We start from the raw sequence: 18,682 nt of genomic DNA on the forward strand, positions 1-18,682 counted from the left end.
TTGGAGCACGTATACCATGGCTAACCCTTCGCGCTCAGTGGTGGAATAGTTCTTCTCAGCCTTGGATAACCCCCTACTTGTAAATGCTATAGGATAGTCCAATTCTCCTCCGCCAACCTGTGTCATTACTGCTCCGAGTGCTATACATGACACATCCACATGTACATGAAACTTCTTCTTCCAATCCAAGAAGACTAAAATCAGTGCGGTGACCATTTTTTCCTTCAATACATCCAAGATTTTCTTATAGTCCTCGTTCCAACAGAATGTGACATCCTTTTTCAACAACTTCTCCATAGGCGCGATGATCTGGGCATAGTCCTTGATAAACATCTGCTAATATCCAATATGTCCTAGGGTTGCACATAGATGTTTCACACTCCTCGGTGCCTCCAAGTTAATTATCACTGCGATCTTCACGGGATCTCCCATCAATCCCTGTCTACAAATGACATGACCCAGCAGAGTCCCAAAAGGAACACAAAAAAGGCATTTCTTCAGATTGAGCGCAATATTGTACCTTTGACAAGTATCTAGCATCATGTGCAAACTTGCCACATGGTGTTTTACCAACCCAAACACAGTTCAGTCATCAAAGTACACCTCCAAAAACTTATGAATGGATTCTTTGAATGCAGCAATGACTACGCGCGAAAAAATCGTAGACGCATTCTTCAATCTGAAAGGCATTACAATGTACTAAAAACATCCCCATTCAGTCATGAAGGTCATCTTGCTTCCATCCTCAAGTGCAATTTTAATATGATGGTACCCAGAGAACCCATCAGTGAAGGATTACGTTTCCTGGCCACCTACATTATCCAATACCTCATCAGTGAATGGAGTCGGGAAATGATAATGTATGCAAGCATCATTTGACTTTCTAAGATCCACACATATCCTTATTTCATCCTTCTGCTTCTTTTCCTATACCACCATTTGGCTTACCCAATTAGTTTCTTCTACTGGCTCAATGATGCTTGCTGCAAGCATCTTGTCTAGCTCTAAGCATACCTTCCCCTTATACTTCGGATTAAGATGGTAAGGTCTTTGTTTAACTAGCTTTGCATTGGGTTTTAACGTGATCTTTAGAATGCCCAGGTCTCCTATTATCCCTTTTAGCTCTATAAACTTGGTAGGGAACAAATCCTGGTATTTGCAGAGCAATTCGGCGACCTTATCTACCGTTGCATCATCCTAGTAATTTCCAATCTTCGTGAATTTGGGTTCCGCCTTCGTACCAATATTTACCTGTTTCATTTTCAGTGGTGCGGTTATATAGGGATTCTCAATCTGCGGTCCCTCGACCTCGCAGTGAACCTCAGTTTTAGGGATATTAATCTTTTGTGGATCCTCATCTTCTTCTTCAGCAGTCACATTATAGCATTTCAGCGCATGGCTCAGTTGAGTAGTCCAATCGGGTTGAATCAAATCCAGAGGATCGTGCAATATCATAAAGATTGTTGCTTTAACTTCTTGTAGCGCTTCGTCAATATAGTCAAACCCATCTTCAAAGCTGAACACCGTTATGAATCCTTCACGCAGAATATCACATTCACCTGTACCATAGCGGAGCTCCATCTCCAAGTACCAGTTCATCGGGATGACATCCAAGGTGTGACAGAACAAGTGCACCCATTCAGGTTGGGGCTTCGCTCCATAAGCCTTAGCCCATTTGGCCAAGTGTGCACACGGGTCATCCTTCTCATCATATTTTTCTATCATTCATACCTTTGGCTTCCCAAAGCATGTTCTTATCTTCCTCCTACACTCGCGTCAATAATCAAATCTACCCTTATGCGTACCCCACCATCTTGCAAGTGAGCGCGTAGTGCCTAGTCCAAAGACTGGAAGCATTGCTTTTCTGGTACCTCCCTCTCAGATGCAGCCAAAATACATCTACATCATTCAGGCCATCGTAAGTGGGCAGATTTCTTACCTTTGACGATACACAATGCAAGGACTAGGTCATCATGTTACAGCTCAACGTGGTTACTTCATGTAGCTGATTCTGCCAGTGCTCTAATTCTTCATCAGAGTCTCAGGTGCAGGAACTCTCATGATCCCATGTAATTCGTCCATCCTCTGTCGGATTCACCCAATCTTGGTCTCACACTATTATCTTATATATGCAGTCCAAATCGTCATCACTCTTGTAATCATGGACTAGTTCAGTATAGCGTTATCCTTCAGTAGGATCTAGGGGTACTACTACACAAAGCGATTTTTTTCAAATATCATCTTTCACTTCTTTAGGTTGATTACCCCGTTCATGTCAGTATCCCAATCAATGCCAAGCAGCACAGGGTAGTGGTTGCTGTCATCCACAATTTCTATTACTTCAAAGTCAGCCAATGCGTTTGCCCCTTCAATATCTATAGTCACTCCTTGTAGCCATCCCATGGGGATGATATTTTGCTGATTTTCCATCCTTAACTGAATCGGAGACCACTGCAGCGCGGGTCTCCCCATCCACTCCCAAGTTTTTTTTGGTAAAACGTTCATGTCCGACCCCAAATCCAAAATAACCTGATCCATTTCATATTCTCCTATTTGCACAGTCAGTCTCATGTCACGCCCTGTCCTTGCTTTATGCTTACCAATCTTACATACCACACACGGTTCACTTGGAGTGTTTCCGTTGCATCTATTTATAAGTTCCTGTAACCCCTTCACAGCCTTTCTATCATGCAGTAGCTTCGTGTAGGTTTATAGAAAGGTTGTAAGCATAGAAGGGTCCATTTCCTGATCAGGCTTAACCCTGCACCCTGAGGTAGAGGCCTTAGCGAAGCTCTTCTTTGCTTCCATGAATGTTTTACGTGTGCGCTCCAAATCAAATTCAGCCTCTTTCACCGGAGCTTTGCGAATCCATGTGTTATCTTTGGGATGTTTCCCCTTATCATCGCCCGTTGCAATTCCACTTCGAAGCACTATATTCACATTCGTATCCTCTTTGCAAGGATCAAACCTCATCATATACAGGTTTTGAGTCGGCTGAGGTGGTAGCACCCCCTTGTCACGTATCCTTGCTATCAGTGTAGGAAAATCCTCAATCTCATGATCAAACTGAGTATAATATTTTCACGATGGACGTGTCTGGTTAGTGCATTCACAGGCATAGTGTCCTCGTCCTCCACAGTTGTAGCAGATTAGCTGTCCCAGACCTCTAGCAGGTCCTCCTCTGCCTCGGCCTTGTCCACGCCCCTATAATCCTGCTTGTTCCATCCCAGCACTCTAGTCAGGGGGCTATGTTTCTACCTTAACCCTATAGGCAAGTGTTCTATCCATCATTAATTCGTAACTTTGATAGTTGCACTCATCATGCTCTACTGACCTGCAGAAGTTGTAGAACAGTTGTTGCGGTGTTTGTACAAAGTTTTGAAGCAAATGACAGTTATTCGTCATATGTTTCCTTGCTATTTGACATATAGCGCACCACAATGCAGGCCCCGTGCTCGGTCCTGCTTGGGCTTCTGGCCTCAAAGGCATCATTCCTCCTCCTACAATATAGTTTACAAAGACCGGGCATTGGTCTTTGTCTTGCCCCTAACCCTTACATTTCAGGCACCATATCTCTTCGCGCACCTCCGGTCAAACTTTTCTGTCCCGCTTCAAACTTTGCATTTCAAGGCAAAGATTTTGCAACTTTGCATGGATTTGCTGAACTCCCAGATTCAGATCTTGCATCAGCGTTTCATACAGTCTTATTTAAATCTCCAAGGCCTCTGCTTGAGTCATAATTTTTTGTTGTGACAGTGCAACCCTTAGGTGAGGCAAGAGCGAAGCCACAAACCATTTACGGTGCTGTCCATCTGTTAAGTTCATATTCGCTTCATAGATTTTACACTTCAATATTTGATCCAATTCCCATGGTGTCTCACCCGGTTTCATCACGATTTCCTTGAACCCCACAATCGACTGTGCCTCAGATTTAAGCCTACTAAACTCTTTATTTAGTGTGGTCTGAATCTTTGCCAAACAAGCATTTGGGTTATCATTAGAGTACTTGATGTACCAATTTAGCGCATGATCCTGCAAAGCACTAACCAATGTTTCCTTCTTCATGTGATCATTTGTGATACCGTGAGCTTCCCATACAACTTTCACAACAAACCAAAATTGGTCTGGGTCCTCATTTCCCAAGCCCTTAAACAAAGGTAGCTTCACTAAATTTGCCATGTTGAACTACAGTGGAGGTGGTGGTGGTATAGGCGAAGGTTCAAGTGACGGTGGTGAAGTTGGGGGTGGTGTAGGTGGAGGTGGCAGTCACAGGAATCCCTGTCTTATTGACTGAACTGCACTTTGCGAAGAAGCCTGCGCTGCTCCCTATTCATCACCCAACAGGGGTGAAATAAGTGGGCTATATTCAAGACCCTTTCTTCCTTCGTTCCTGTAAGTATTTCCACTTTGCGTAGCTCTGAACATCAAGGTAGCTGCATAACCCATTTTTCGCACAATAACATCTTAATCTAGGTATTCAAATACTTCAAGTACTTACCTCACAGACCTTTGAAAAAGTGTCGCTCTGCCTCACTGTAGGTAACTGAGGTATTGGCCACAAATTCAGTCACAAATCCTCCTATGATGCAATCGAGCCAATGATTGACAGCACGAGCGATCTTATCCTCAGAGGCTTCCAGTCTCTGTACTAACTCTGGGGTCTAGACAATAGGACCGTCAAGTCTCCACCTTCCTTGGCTATCTGCTAGCTTCGCGATCCACTCGTAAAGCTCAATCAGAAAGGAACAAAAAAATATGTTGTGGATTTCTGTATACAGGTAACTATCTAGCCACTATTCCTTTGTCAGCCGTGTATTTATGTTCTCCTGCGCCGCGAATTTGTGGATCTTCCTATCCAACCATTCTTTGACCTCTTTCTTAGTTTGATTCCAGTGATACGACATCACACATCTCTCATGCAGATTTCGGTCCCGGCAACCGAACCATTTGTTGGTCTTGTGGGGCTTGACCCAGGTTTAGCGTTAGATAGCCAAACAAATCCCTACACTACTAGCCCTTTTGGCATCAACCCATGGAGTGCAGATCGAAGTCTCACCCAAAGCAGTATGGGTGGATGCTGGAACCAATTTTCCGCACCTTGAGATGGTCGTGATGTCGGTTTATACCATCTTGTTCCTACTTTCACGCAGGTCACTAGCTTTAGGGCTCTGTTAGTCTACCCATTTATTCCACCCTTCAGTACCTCCACGAAGGTGTACGATTAACCTTCACGCAACCTTAACCTGCGATCCAGGTACTTTCGTGCTGCTATGACAACGTATTGTATAGGTTCCTAAGTTATCTTAAGTGTTTTACTTATCTTACTAAACAATCCTAGTTACCGCTGTGTACACTGATATTCTTAGTTGCATTCAATTAACCAATATAATCACATATATTTGCGCATCACATAAACATTGTAAAATAAACCCAAAACATAATAAAACTAGATGCATTAACAGGAAATAAATACACAGAATTTGTAGAGTACTTCTTTTTTTGATATCTTTAGTTTAATCCAGATTCTATCTGCCATGCACACACAGCTGTAGGGGTCTGCACACTCAGCTACGGACTTCCACCCTAGGCCTTTGCGCACTCAGCTTCAAAGCCTATACCTATGCTAAGACCCGAAACACTTATACTTCTCTACCAAGACTCCAAAACTTCTCTACCAACTACTTAGAGCTTACTTACTTAGCTCCTTTTTATACAATCCCATGGTCCGGGGACCATGGGTGGATCTTTACAACCAACTTTACAATTTACAAAATAAGGGTGGACAAACCTTTATGACTCTTGACACCTTCGTGCCCTGATACCACAAAATGTGGAGACTTTACAACTTTATTACAAAATTTTTCCCAAAACATGGGCTTTTAATCCCAAAACTATCTTTGGGGGAACCCGTTCCCAACATGGAGTTGTCGGTTGGAAGGAAACCCATTGGCAGCAAATGGGTGTTAAAGAAGAAGACAAATGCAAAAGAAAAGGCGAACAAATACAAGGCTCGATTGGTAGAAAAAGGTTATTCCCAGGTGCTGGGAATTGATTTTGGGGTAGAACAGATGGATGTGAAGACAACATTTCTTCATGGGGATCTGGAAGAGGAGATCTACATGAAGCAACTTGAAGGCTTTGCGGTGAAGGGTAAGAAAGAACTAGTATGCAAGTTAAAAAAAGCCTTTGTATGGGTTAAAACAGTCACTGTATGTGATACATTTATACGGGGACTTGGCTTCACCAGAAGCAAAGAAGATCACTATGTGTATTTTAATTTAATTGGTGACCTTGTTATATATCTGGTCTTATATGTGGATGATATGTTTCTGGATGGAAATGAAAAAGAAATTATCCAGGATTTGAAGACCCAATTGTCCTCCAAATTCGACATGAAAGATTTTGGTGCTGCAAACTATATTTTGGGCATGGAAATTAAAAAAGATCAGGCAAAGAGGAAGCTTTGGTTAAACCAGAGGAAGTACATCGAGACAATACTGTAGAGGTTTAATATGCAGGATAGTAAACCAGTGAAGGTTCCTATTCCTGTAGGTGTAAAGTTATCTATTGAATAGTGTCCCAAGATACAAGAAGATGAAGAGGACATGTCCCATGTTCCATATGCAAGTGTAGTTAGAGCCTGATGTATGCGATGTTCTGTACTAGACCAGATGTTGCACATGCAATGGGAGTATTGAGCGGGTTTATGTCAAAACTAGGGAAGGAGTACTGGACATCAGTGAAGCGAGTTTTCAGGTATTTGCATGGCACTAGTGATTATGGCTTGTGCTACGAAGAAGAGACCATGATTGGACAGATTGTTGGATATTCGTGGCTTTGTTGATGCAGACTGGGCTAGAGATCTGGATGAGAGAATATCTACAAGTGGGTGTGTGTTTAACCTATTTGGAGGTGCAGTCAGTTGGATGAGTAAGAAACAATTTGTAGTGGCACTATCAACTACAAAGAAAAAATACATGGCAACCACTCATGCAAGAAAGGAAGTAGTTTGGTTGCAAAGGTTGTGTTCAAGTATGGGGTTAGTACAAGGAGTTATAAGGATAGACTATGATATCCAAAGTGCAATTTTCTTGGAAAATAACCTTGCTTACTATTCAAAGACAAAGCACATTGATGTTCAGTGTCACTTTGTGAGGGATATGATAGAACACAAAAAGGTGTTTCTAGTAAAAGTGGACACTTTGAAGAATATTGCAGATGCATTGGCAGAATCTGTGAGCTCTGAGAAGTTCTCTTGGTGTAGACAAAAAATGGGTGTTCTAGGGCTGGATAAATGACTAAGCTCTCCTGTGGCCCTCTGTGGAAAGAAAACAACAAGTGGGAGAATGTTGGGTTGTGTTATATTTTTTGGACCATATATTAGGTAGGCGGACCTACTTATGGTTTTGTGCATGGTTTTCGCACATGGTTTTGGGCGCGATGGTTTTCAGTCCATGGTATTAGATGCTTCAACATGATTATATACTTATTGTAACATTGAAAGGAACATAATGAAAAATCAAGTTGGTAGTCCCGGTTTTGGGATCTAGGGGAAAATCTATGTCTATATGTGTTTTATGTGTTATGCTCTCGCATTGTTTATTTTCTGTGTTTTAGAATTCATATGTAGGTAATTTCTGTACAAGGTTAATACCTACAGATTGTAGCATAAATGGTTATGTTTTCTTTCTACTGAATTTACGATGATGATGGTAGTAAAGGATATGTAAGCTCTCTATTGATATCATGATGATGATAGATTTGATGGATATGTATGTTTCCATTGATGTTATGATGATGATAGCCGTGATGGATGTGTTCCCTATGTTACCTACTTGCATTAGTTTTGGTTCACAATGAACAGATGTGAATGATTAGGTGATGTTGATGATGCTATTATGACAATGACTAACACTAAGAAACCTTTTTACTGATGATTATTGAGTATGACAAGAAAACACCAAAGGCACTTGCATATGATGAGTTGATGACACCTGGTTTGATGAAAATATATATTATTTTATCTTTGAAAATATAAGTCAATTTTGAAACCTACTATATATGTTTATCTGTATTTTGATGATATGTCAGTGGTTGCAGGCACAAATTTGTTGCATGACCGAATGAATCACATATGGGTGATGGGGTTGTACGATTAGATGGAACTGCATGGGAGGGGTGGGGCAGTGTCCCTGACCTCACCCACTAGCATTCCCGCCATGACTTGGGTTGGAAAGGTTGAAACACCTTTGCCTTGAAGATCACGATGTCATGAGGGCAAGTGCCAAAGTTGGGTTGCTCATGAGGTTTTACTGGGGTGTGCACATCAAGGCAGATTCCTTGATCCCCGACAACACTAGTCTCACTATAGCAGGCAACATAAAAGATGATAGTGGTCTCTTTTGTTGCACCTATACTTTGCCCTCGTAGCCACTAAATGCTTGAAGGGCAAGTGGCATGGCACCCTTGGAACTTCAAGGGAATTTCTTGAAGGGAATGACCAACGTGGCACCATTGGCATCAAAAATAAACTATTAGGCGTGACACCCTTGGAACTTCAAGGGAAGTTCTTGAAGGGCACGTCCAAACTTGGCACCCTTGGAATAATTAAATAAATAAATATAATCAAGATATGAAAACCATGTAAATTCACATCAAGTGGTAAATGATGATTAGAACTGAGATAGTTAAATCAAGAATAAAACTTGGGTTAAGGGGATCATAGGAAGAGATAAAATATTTTACCTTAAAAACTCTACCCTTCCCATGTTGGAAAATATTAGGTAGATAATATAATTTAATTAGGTAAAGAGGGGAAAGAGGGACATAAATGTAAGGATAAATATTAATCCTAAAATAGTTAAACCTAATTAAGAGAAGAGGATGGTGAATTAAAATAAGATTAATAAATTAAATTTTAGAGAAATTTAGAGAACCTCCATGTGGACACAACCAACATAAGAATATCCATCAAAGAGATAACTTGAGTTAAATTAGGGAGTAGATAGGGGATCAAATCTTGAATTATCAATTGGCTTTAGAAATGAACACAAATTAAGGAGTTAAAAAAGGGGTCAAGAGACAACTAGGAGAAGAAATAGGAATCTTGTGAGGTGAGGAAAAATATTATTTTTATATTAAAATTAAAAAAAATAATAATTTTGGAGATGCTTGATGAGAGAGTGACACATGGGTGGGTGAATAATAAAAATATTGGGTTAAAAAAAATAATTAATTATGCATGAAATGCCAAGTGTCACCTATGAGGACTCCTATAAAAGAAAGGGTAGGCCATGGGAGAAGGGACTTTTCTTTACCCTACTGTTGGATGGATGAGACTATGTCAGAGTAGTGACTACGAGCTATAGTGAGTTTGGTGTGGTAGAGAAATTTAGAGAGGGGACTCTTGAGCCAAAGAGTGCTCTCCTCTACTAGCTAATACATTCTGCCGTTATACAACCCCATTATAGCTTGGGGGTCCACGAAGAAGGAGAGTACCCAAGGAGTAGGCTGGGAGGTCAACCGGTGGGTCATTGCATTCGTATTAAGCACGTCGACATTCACACTTGGAGGCGACCAACAAAAAAGGAGGGAAAATAGTGGCAAGTCAAGTTTGAATCTCGTCTCCTGGTGAACGATACCTATGTTGTTATAATATTCTTTTGTATGACTTCATTATGGTTTTAGTTAATAATATGTAAATTTGATGATATCTTCAATGAAGTGAAATTCAAAAAAGTTTTATATAATGCTCAATATTTTTGAGTTCCCAATGCTATTTTCTTATGGTTGTATTTTTAGTTTGTTTAAAAAAAATAAAAAAAAATATGGGGTTGGTCCCTACATGAGATGTGGAAACAACACAACTATATACCACTCTTTGTGTTGTTCATTGGAGATCTGGAATTTGACTTGTCCCAGTAACCATTTTAACCTTTGATCTACATCCCAAGCAGTCTCATTGATTGATTGCTTAATTTCCTTTATTTCCTTAATGCACTATGACTGTGACTTGGGCTTCTTAAACTCTGTGTTCAGTGTGTTCTTTGTCTCAGCTAGCGAAGTAGATGGGTTTGTTGTACTTTGCTTGATATACCATGACAACGCTATGTCCTTCAGCGTTGTGCTTTATTCATATCTTCATCATTGATTTGTTGTGATTTCCACACAACTTCTATGACAAACCAAAATTGATCAGGATACTCTGATCCTTGTCCCTTAAAAATAGGAATATCCGTTGCATTAGCCATGTTAAATGGTGGAGGTGGAGGTGTAGGTGTAGGTATATGAGGTGGAGGCGAAGGTGGAGGTGAAGTGGGTGGATGGGGAATCCCATAAGTGCCTTTATTATCTGACTTTGATGCACCTCTAGGCGTATTAGGGTTATTTCTTTCTTCTTTGCTTTCTGATTCACCCAATAATGGACTAGACTCACCCTCAATGAATTTGTCACAATCTATTTTGAACCTTTTTCCGCATCATGTAGATCCAGTCTTGCTTTTAAAAATCAATTCATAGGAAATACACCCTTTTGACGTAAAAACATCTTAACCCAGAGCTTTAAAGAATTCAGATACTTACCTCGTGGACCTTTGAAAAATCAGTGCTCAGCTTCACTGTAGGATACTGATGTGTCCATCGCGAATTCAGTAATAAAGCCTCCGAGAATACTATCTATCCAGTTTTCAACAAATCTTGCGACCTTATTTTCAGTCTCCTTAAGTCACTTAATCAGCTCTAGGGTCCACATAGTAGGATCGCCATGTTTCCAATAGGGGTCGTTTGCGTCTAGTTTTGAATGCCACTCATGCAGATCGTTAGCGAATGATGTGAAAAAGATCTCAGGTTGTTCTATATAGATATACCTCTATAACCACCTTTCTATCTACTGACACAAATTTTTATTTTCCTATGCTGCAAATTCATGCAACCATTTGTTGGGTTTGGAGGCTCAGGCCTAGGTTCAAAGTTAGTTGTGCTCACTAACAGAACCCTATATTACCAGCCCTTTCGGCAACGATCCACGTAGCGCAGACTGCAGTCTCACCCAAGGCAATATTGGGGGATGCTAGAACCAAGTTTCTGCATCTAGAGGGGCTATGTAGTGTGGTTGTAGGGTTTCTTTCAATTTAGGGCTTAATCTGACCTTTGCGAACCATTAAACTTATTGTTACAGTCATAGAGAATTTTCCTACTTAACAGACTTGTAAGCTGCGCGTAACTAGTCTAACATGCATTATTCATCATATAAAATAGTATTTGAACCTTCGCGATGAAATTACAGAAGAAATATACAAAAGTGAACCCTAATTATGTAAAAATATAGAAACTACGTGAACATATAAAAATACACAGATCCATTCCAAATTCTTCTTTATTATCTCAAATATTCACATATACAATCTTTCTGACCCTGCGCATGTATTTGTAGCAACCTACGCACACAGCTACGGAATTACCAAGGTCTCCATACACACAGCTACATGAGTCTTCCCCTTCACCCGAATATAAAAAGATATCACAAGTACAGATTCATAATCATATCATAACATAACATGAATTCATTCATTTGACTCACTAAGACATCCCTTTATATATCTTTTACTCTTACAATACCATGGTCCGCGAACCATGGACGAAGCTCAAAATAGCCGAATATATCCCATTCCTTTACAAAATAAGGGGCTTTAACCCACCCTAAAGCCATTTTGACTCCTAGAACTCTGCGTGAATCGCACTCCACTCCTCAAAATGCCGAGACTTTACATGAATTAGACAAAACTTGGATGTAGGGGACCCCTACCCAACAACTTTTGAATGAATAAATGGACCAAAACCCTAAAAAACCCTTGAGGCACTCTGTATTTGTATATTAAACAATTCAAACTTATGATTTAAGAAAAAATTGACACTGGATTTTGAAAAAAATTAACCAAAAAAGATGTAGAAAAGAGCCATTTTGTGTATTAGTTAGAATATGCCCTTATTGAATCTATTTTAAAGACAATCTCTATCTACTAAGGTGGCCATGTAAATTAAATGATGGGTAAACATTGATAGGCATCAATCCATAATAAGCATCAAAACACTTACCACATAATACATCTCATGTTGCTAAAATTATAAAAACATAAAATCTAACTAAATTATAACTTTTTTTTGAAGTATTATTACTCTTGCTAATTATAAATGTAATTAATATATAAGTTAAACATATATACATTTAAAAAACATGAAACACGATTCTTAAGTATGAATATTTATCCCCACTTTATTATGGAGATCTTTAATTTGTAAATAAAAATTGTTACAATACCATGGGCTAATACCATGGTTTATCAATACCACATGCCCCAAATCCATAACTCACTTCATATGATTTTTTTTTTTAATTAATCAATTTGATTAAAAGGGAAAAAGGGTTGATAAACTTAGTAAATTTGATCTTGCCAAGTGGTTTTGTGAATATGTCGATGATCTGATCTTCTAAAGGATAATACTTTGGTTTAATGGTGCCCTTTGCAATGAAAGTTCTGATGTAATGATATTTGGTGTCGACATGCTTTGTTTTGGAATGGAATATTGGAATTTTGGAAAGTTTAATAGTGAACTGGCTGCCAATAATAAATGAAGTGGCTTCTTGTTGATGAATTCCCAAATCCTATAAAAATATGTGTAGCCAAACTTTGTCACATGTTGTTTTCCATGATGAAATATATTTTTCCTTTGTTGAAGAAGTTTTCACTGTATTTTGTTTCTTACAACTCCAAGAAATCATTATTGATATGATATTCATTAAATATCTCAATGTTGATTCCCTATTATTCATATTTTTGACAAAATTTGCATCCGAATATCCAAAAAGTATAAAATTCTTATTCTTTTTGTATAACATGCCATAATATTTGTACCCTAGTGTTGTGTTGTACAACAAACCCCCCATTTCATAAACTTTTTATACAAAATCATAATAAGAAATGGGTCCCTTTTGAAAATAAACTTAGATGTGTGAATAAATTGGTATTAACCCATCATAAGAAAAAACCTTATCAAAAGGATTAATGTAAATGAATTACTTTAAAATCCCTTTTGAATAGGAATAAAGTGCATCTTTTAAAAATTATAAAGTTCGTCGTTATTGTGATAAAGCAATCGCAAGATCGCATATCGCAATGAAAAAGGAAACATATATAAAGACACATCTATTCACTCTGATCCAAAACAGTAATCTCAATCTGATATCGGGAAAATAAAATCACAAAGCACAATGAAATAGCCCCCTGGATGTCTCCGATGTGATAAAGCATATCGCCATCGGTGATCGGCAATAAAAAGTCAACACATGATTGAAGGCACTTGAATCCTTCGATGCGATAAGGCATATCGCAATCGGCGATCGGCGAAATCACAGTGGCACGGCAATAAAGCCCGAACCCATTCCCCGATTGCGATGCATTAATAAGGCGCATATCTCAAGAACATATTTAAAAGGCTTGCATGCATTGTATCACCTTTCGGTGATCAGAAGATGTTTAAGACAAATATTAAAGCCTTTCCTTTCACGTTACCGATCGCCGATTGCGATTTACTTCTGATTATCCGTCAAAGAAATCTAAGCCACACTTCAATGAATCATTTGGCATATAAACGACGTGATGGGCATTTAAAACCTCCTTTACCATGATTGACAGGTTAAACGGCTAATCAATGAAGCAGTTAAGGGAAGATTTTCCTTTAGATTTTATCCACGGCAATTTCACTATAATCCATTATCACCTACTGATCGACGTAATTCTTTCATATTAGTCTATAGCAGCATTTCTCTGTATCATGTTTTTCTCATCGCTTGTGCAGAACTCCACTGAAATAAGGAATTTGAAACAAATGGGAAAGAGATCAAAGAAATCCGCAGCAGCAGCGGCTCCTACAACAATAGTGCAGCCAGCCAAGGATCTAGGGCCAAGCAAAAAAGGGTTAATCTTAGACACTACGTGCCTCGACCTTGGAAATACTAGTTGGGAGAGCATTTACAATTTAATTGAAGCAGAGGAGCCCGAGGAAATATCAGAAGAAGCCACGATTGACTCAACTAGAAAATCGGAAGTGTCCCTCAAGGATTTACCATGTTCATATTTGCACAAAATAGCAGCACGAGAAAAAATCCTCCCATATACTGACGTAGTGAGATGGGTGGTAGAGGAAATTCCAGTCTCAAACAGAACATTTTTCACAATTGATGGGAGGGATTTTGGCTCGTTTCAACCTGAATATCTAAAGAAAATGTATCACTTACCTGAGCCTGAAAAGCGGTACAACAAAGTCTTCCTTGAAAAATTTGCAAATGAAAACGAGACAGAATCGGCCCCGATTAAGCAGTGGAGACATAATCCCGAGAAGCACAAGCATGAATCATCAGGTAAGTACTCCGTGGACTCATTAGCTTCTCCTTACTGTTATGCCGAGGCTATGATGTGTAGAATGTGGGGGATACATGATTTTGCCAAGTTTACTATTGAAATGGTCCCTCTGATGGAGGCAGTCATCAACAGTTATGTGATGGATTGGGAAAACATTTTGTCCGATAAATTAGCCACAACAATTCTCGAATTCAGGTCAAATTCACGAAAAACCACCAGGACCATTCCCCCTTTTTATTATAGTGCTTATATTATGGATACTCTCTGTTTTAATTCTGAATATCCGATACTTGGATGGAGATATACTCCCGAAGACCCTAAGCCAATCCACATTTATCATCAGATACTATGGAAAGATCACTGCAAAGATCATTTGTACAAAATTTGTAATGGTTTTATGTTTCCTATCTACTATGCCATTTTTGATAAACCTGCCCCTAGGATTTCCGAGGAAGCATGGATCGACTTGACTGTTGTAGGAAATTGGTTCGGAGAAGACAAATTCACCTATATAAGGCTTTTTGGTAGCCTTACAAAACCCCATATTCTTCCCTTATATGTGCCCGATAAGCTATTAGCTCAGGAAATGGCCTATCAGATAACAACAGAAGGGACATCCAAAACCCTTAAGAATTCCAAGAAGTAGGTATGGCCTCATTTCCTTTGAGATGTGGTGTTTACACTCTCCATGATTACAAACATGCAGAGAAGGAAACAGAAAAAATAAAAATGCTCAATCTTGCAACAATTCCAAACAGACAATATGATCCAAGAAAAGTTGTCTATAATGTTCTGGAGCAGGCCAAACTTGCAAAGTTTGATCATGAGAAGGATGACTTTTATGACCTATTTTCCTTAGCAGAATCAATATTTCAGGTAAAAACATTGGCCAGGATCAGGTATCAAGATAAAGGGCTGGAAGTGTTTAATAGGCTTAGAGAAAAGAGGTTGCAAACTCTGCCTCTAGACTTATTAGTCACCGCTCCGGCAATCCAGCCAAGCAAGCCTGAACAACAAACTATTGACAAATCTCCTACTGTAGAAAAAATTCCTGAGAAAGGAAAAGAGCCAGAACAATAGAAAGAACAGGAAAAGGGCAGTGAACACATGGATATAGATACTCAGATTGATCCCAAGCTCCTTAAATAATGGCAACAATTCGATTCTATTATAAGCAATCCTGAGAGTTCACAGGGTTTCAGTACACCTGAAGTGACAATTGGTCACAAGACAGCAACAAGTACGGTTCCAATTGAAGGAACCAACGGCCTACCCACCAGCAAAGATGTAGAAATAATTCCTAAGGATCCATCGGATGAAATTGTTTTGCAAATAGAAGACATACCACCATTAGATGTCTTTTACAGTCCTAAACATAGGGCTATAGTAAAAAGAAAAAGGAAAAGGAGAAGGCTTGATCAATCTTCCCTTTTACTTGTACAGATAGAGATGGCTAATGTGGTATGGAAAGAACAATTCAATCCCTCCGAAGACCTCACAAAACTCTCTCAATACGCTAGGGCCTATTCGGCAGCCACTATGGATAAAGCATCAGAGGTTAGCAATTTATTAAAAGAAAAAGATCAGATAATTATTTCATTGGAGGCATAGGTATCCGAAAAATAGCAGAGAGTAGATCAATTGGAAGAACAGTTAGCAGCTCAATAGCAAGTAAACAACCAACTAAATGAGCAATTGCTCAAGGAGAAACAGAGGATAGACTAAAGCGCAGTGCAGAAACAAAAAGAATTATCCACAACATTGGCCAAGCCGAAGACAATGAATGAACAGATGAGTAAAACAAAATATTAGCAAATCGCTCAGTTATAACAACAGATAGAAAGGTTCAAATTTCTTCCTCAACCAGCAGAGTTCAGGTCCGAGGCTCTCTAGATCAATAAAGCATTGATTAAGCAGCTAAATTTACTATGTCATAATATTTCCCTTGTTGAGCCCCTCTGTGAGATTGCTTCATCAATGATTGACAAATCAGTTGACGCCAGGCAGAATTTGGAACAGGCCGATGAGACTTTAACCAACTTTCTTGCTTGGCAAGAAACCAGTGAAGGGAAAGCCGCAAATCTGCCTAAAATTCTAGAATCACACAAGGAGATCCTTTTCCTAGAATGGCAGTCGCAATTGATGAAGGCAGAAAGGGAAACTTCAAGATGCAGATCAGCAACCAATAATTTGATCGAGTTAATAAATGATACCCTTTATATGTCTAATTTGATTTCACAATGCACTCCAGGTAAATTTCCATCAGCCAAAGCATTGGAACAGACATGCAATCAAGAATTGGAAAACAAGGAAAGATTAATCGTCGGCATTCAAAGTTTAACTTGGGATACCTTTTGGTTCTTCCTAGTTAAACCATATAGTCAAAGGGCAGCATTCAAATGTTTAAGCGATGTGATTGGTTATACGATTCCCGAAATTCATGATGCTACGTATTCAGCCCAACTGCATTCTCATCTAAGTCACCCTCCAGAACTGCAACCAATGCTTGCTATCTGCCAGCTCAAACCAAAGGATGATTGGCCAAAACAGTGAATCATTCTACGGACTGCAAATAGGCCTATTTCAAGGAGATTCTCATGAGTTGGTTATACCACCTAATAGCATTTTTATTTCATAGTCAGTTAGCATAGATAGTATTTATAGACCCTTTCATGTCTTTAGAAAGGGTCCTCAATTTTTGTATCAAACTTGGATTGGAAGTCACACTATTGTGCTTCTGATATATATTTTTTATGAAGACTGGGCCTATATTTTGAATTTTAATGAAGGATGCTTTGACGAGATATGCACTACTGTTTTTTGTGAGAGTATTTGTAAGTTAAAAGGTAGAATCTGAATGCGATTGATATCGGGAGGGATCCAAATTACATATGGTACTATTATCTGTGTCTTTGCTCCATTCTTTTATATGAATCAACATTTATTTAATCTTGCTATCATTGGATATATGTATGTGTTTTAACAACAGTCCTTATACTTATCACTATTGAATGTTTAAGGAATGTTATTCTTTCAAGCATATTTATGTCAATGGTATATGAAGAATAGTGTAATAATGTTTTAATGATTACTTTGTTCAACTACTTGAACAAAGTAATTATCATATGAATGAATGTCTTTGTTCACCAATGGAGTCATCTATATGCCTATTTGTAAATAAAGATCATCAAAAGTTACACTAAAGTCGAAATTTCCCGGGATAGTTTAGTTGTTTATTATTTTACATTTTAGAATAAATCATTCACCATTATCATTAGATAATAGATAATCAACCACTTATCCATCCTATTTACCAACCATTGGGAAACTGGTCCCATTATATCCAGTCGGAGCCACAAAACCAAATGGAAAAGGAGCTGCCTTTAAGGTCCGATGCAGTGATTTTCGAGGCATCAACATTTTTGGTGCTAGAAGGAGGGCATGAACTGTGAATGGCGAGCGAACCCAAACCTACAACCCATTCTGAGAGTAAATCTCCCTCCACTTCACCTCCGACCTCTCCTTTGCATGCTGGAACTCCAGCCTTCAAACGAGAAGAAGAGGAGTCAACTACCACTGCTCAACCACAACCTATCTCAGACATATTAAGCTCTGAATCTCCTGAAGTTCAGTCTCTTATCCATAAACTTCAAGGCTTTTAAATATCACCACAGAAATCTGAGGTATCTTAAGGCAGTCAGACTTCGCAATTCATTCCACCTCATCACCTCACCAGACTTCAGAGCAAAAAGCTTGGTATTGAACCAACTGAGTGTCATTTACCGAAAAGGAAAAGAGAAAGAAAAACAACTGAAGGATTTGATAGTGAGACTTTCTCATCGTCATCCTCCATTTCATCTTCTCTAGTGCGAAGTCAGCCATCCACTCCTCCATTACACATTGTTGTTCAACAGGGATCAAGAACTTCAACATCCCAACCTACTCAAACCTCAATATCATCTCCTTCCCAAACATTTGGAATTTCATCGCCAATATCATCTACTATTGGTTCTACAATGGTTCAGAATCCACGGAATAATCCTGGTGTGGTCAGGATGCCTACACCATTACATTCAGTGCCAGCACACCCTGAAAAATGGTTGCCGAAATTTAATCTAGATGCAGGAATACAAGCCGATGAGCATATTAACAACTTCATGTTGGCAGTTAACTTAAAAGGAGTGACAGAAGAAGATGTTGTTGTTAGGCTTTTCCCTTATACTTTACAAGGATCAGTTGGGTCTTGGTATTTTTCCTTGCCCTTA

The sequence above is a fragment of the Pinus tabuliformis genome, chromosome 6 (genome assembly GCF_031772625.1).
Source record: "Pinus tabuliformis cultivar Carrire ecotype Pingquan chromosome 6, CPIR1, whole genome shotgun sequence".
NCBI lineage: Eukaryota > Viridiplantae > Streptophyta > Pinopsida > Pinales > Pinaceae > Pinus > Pinus tabuliformis.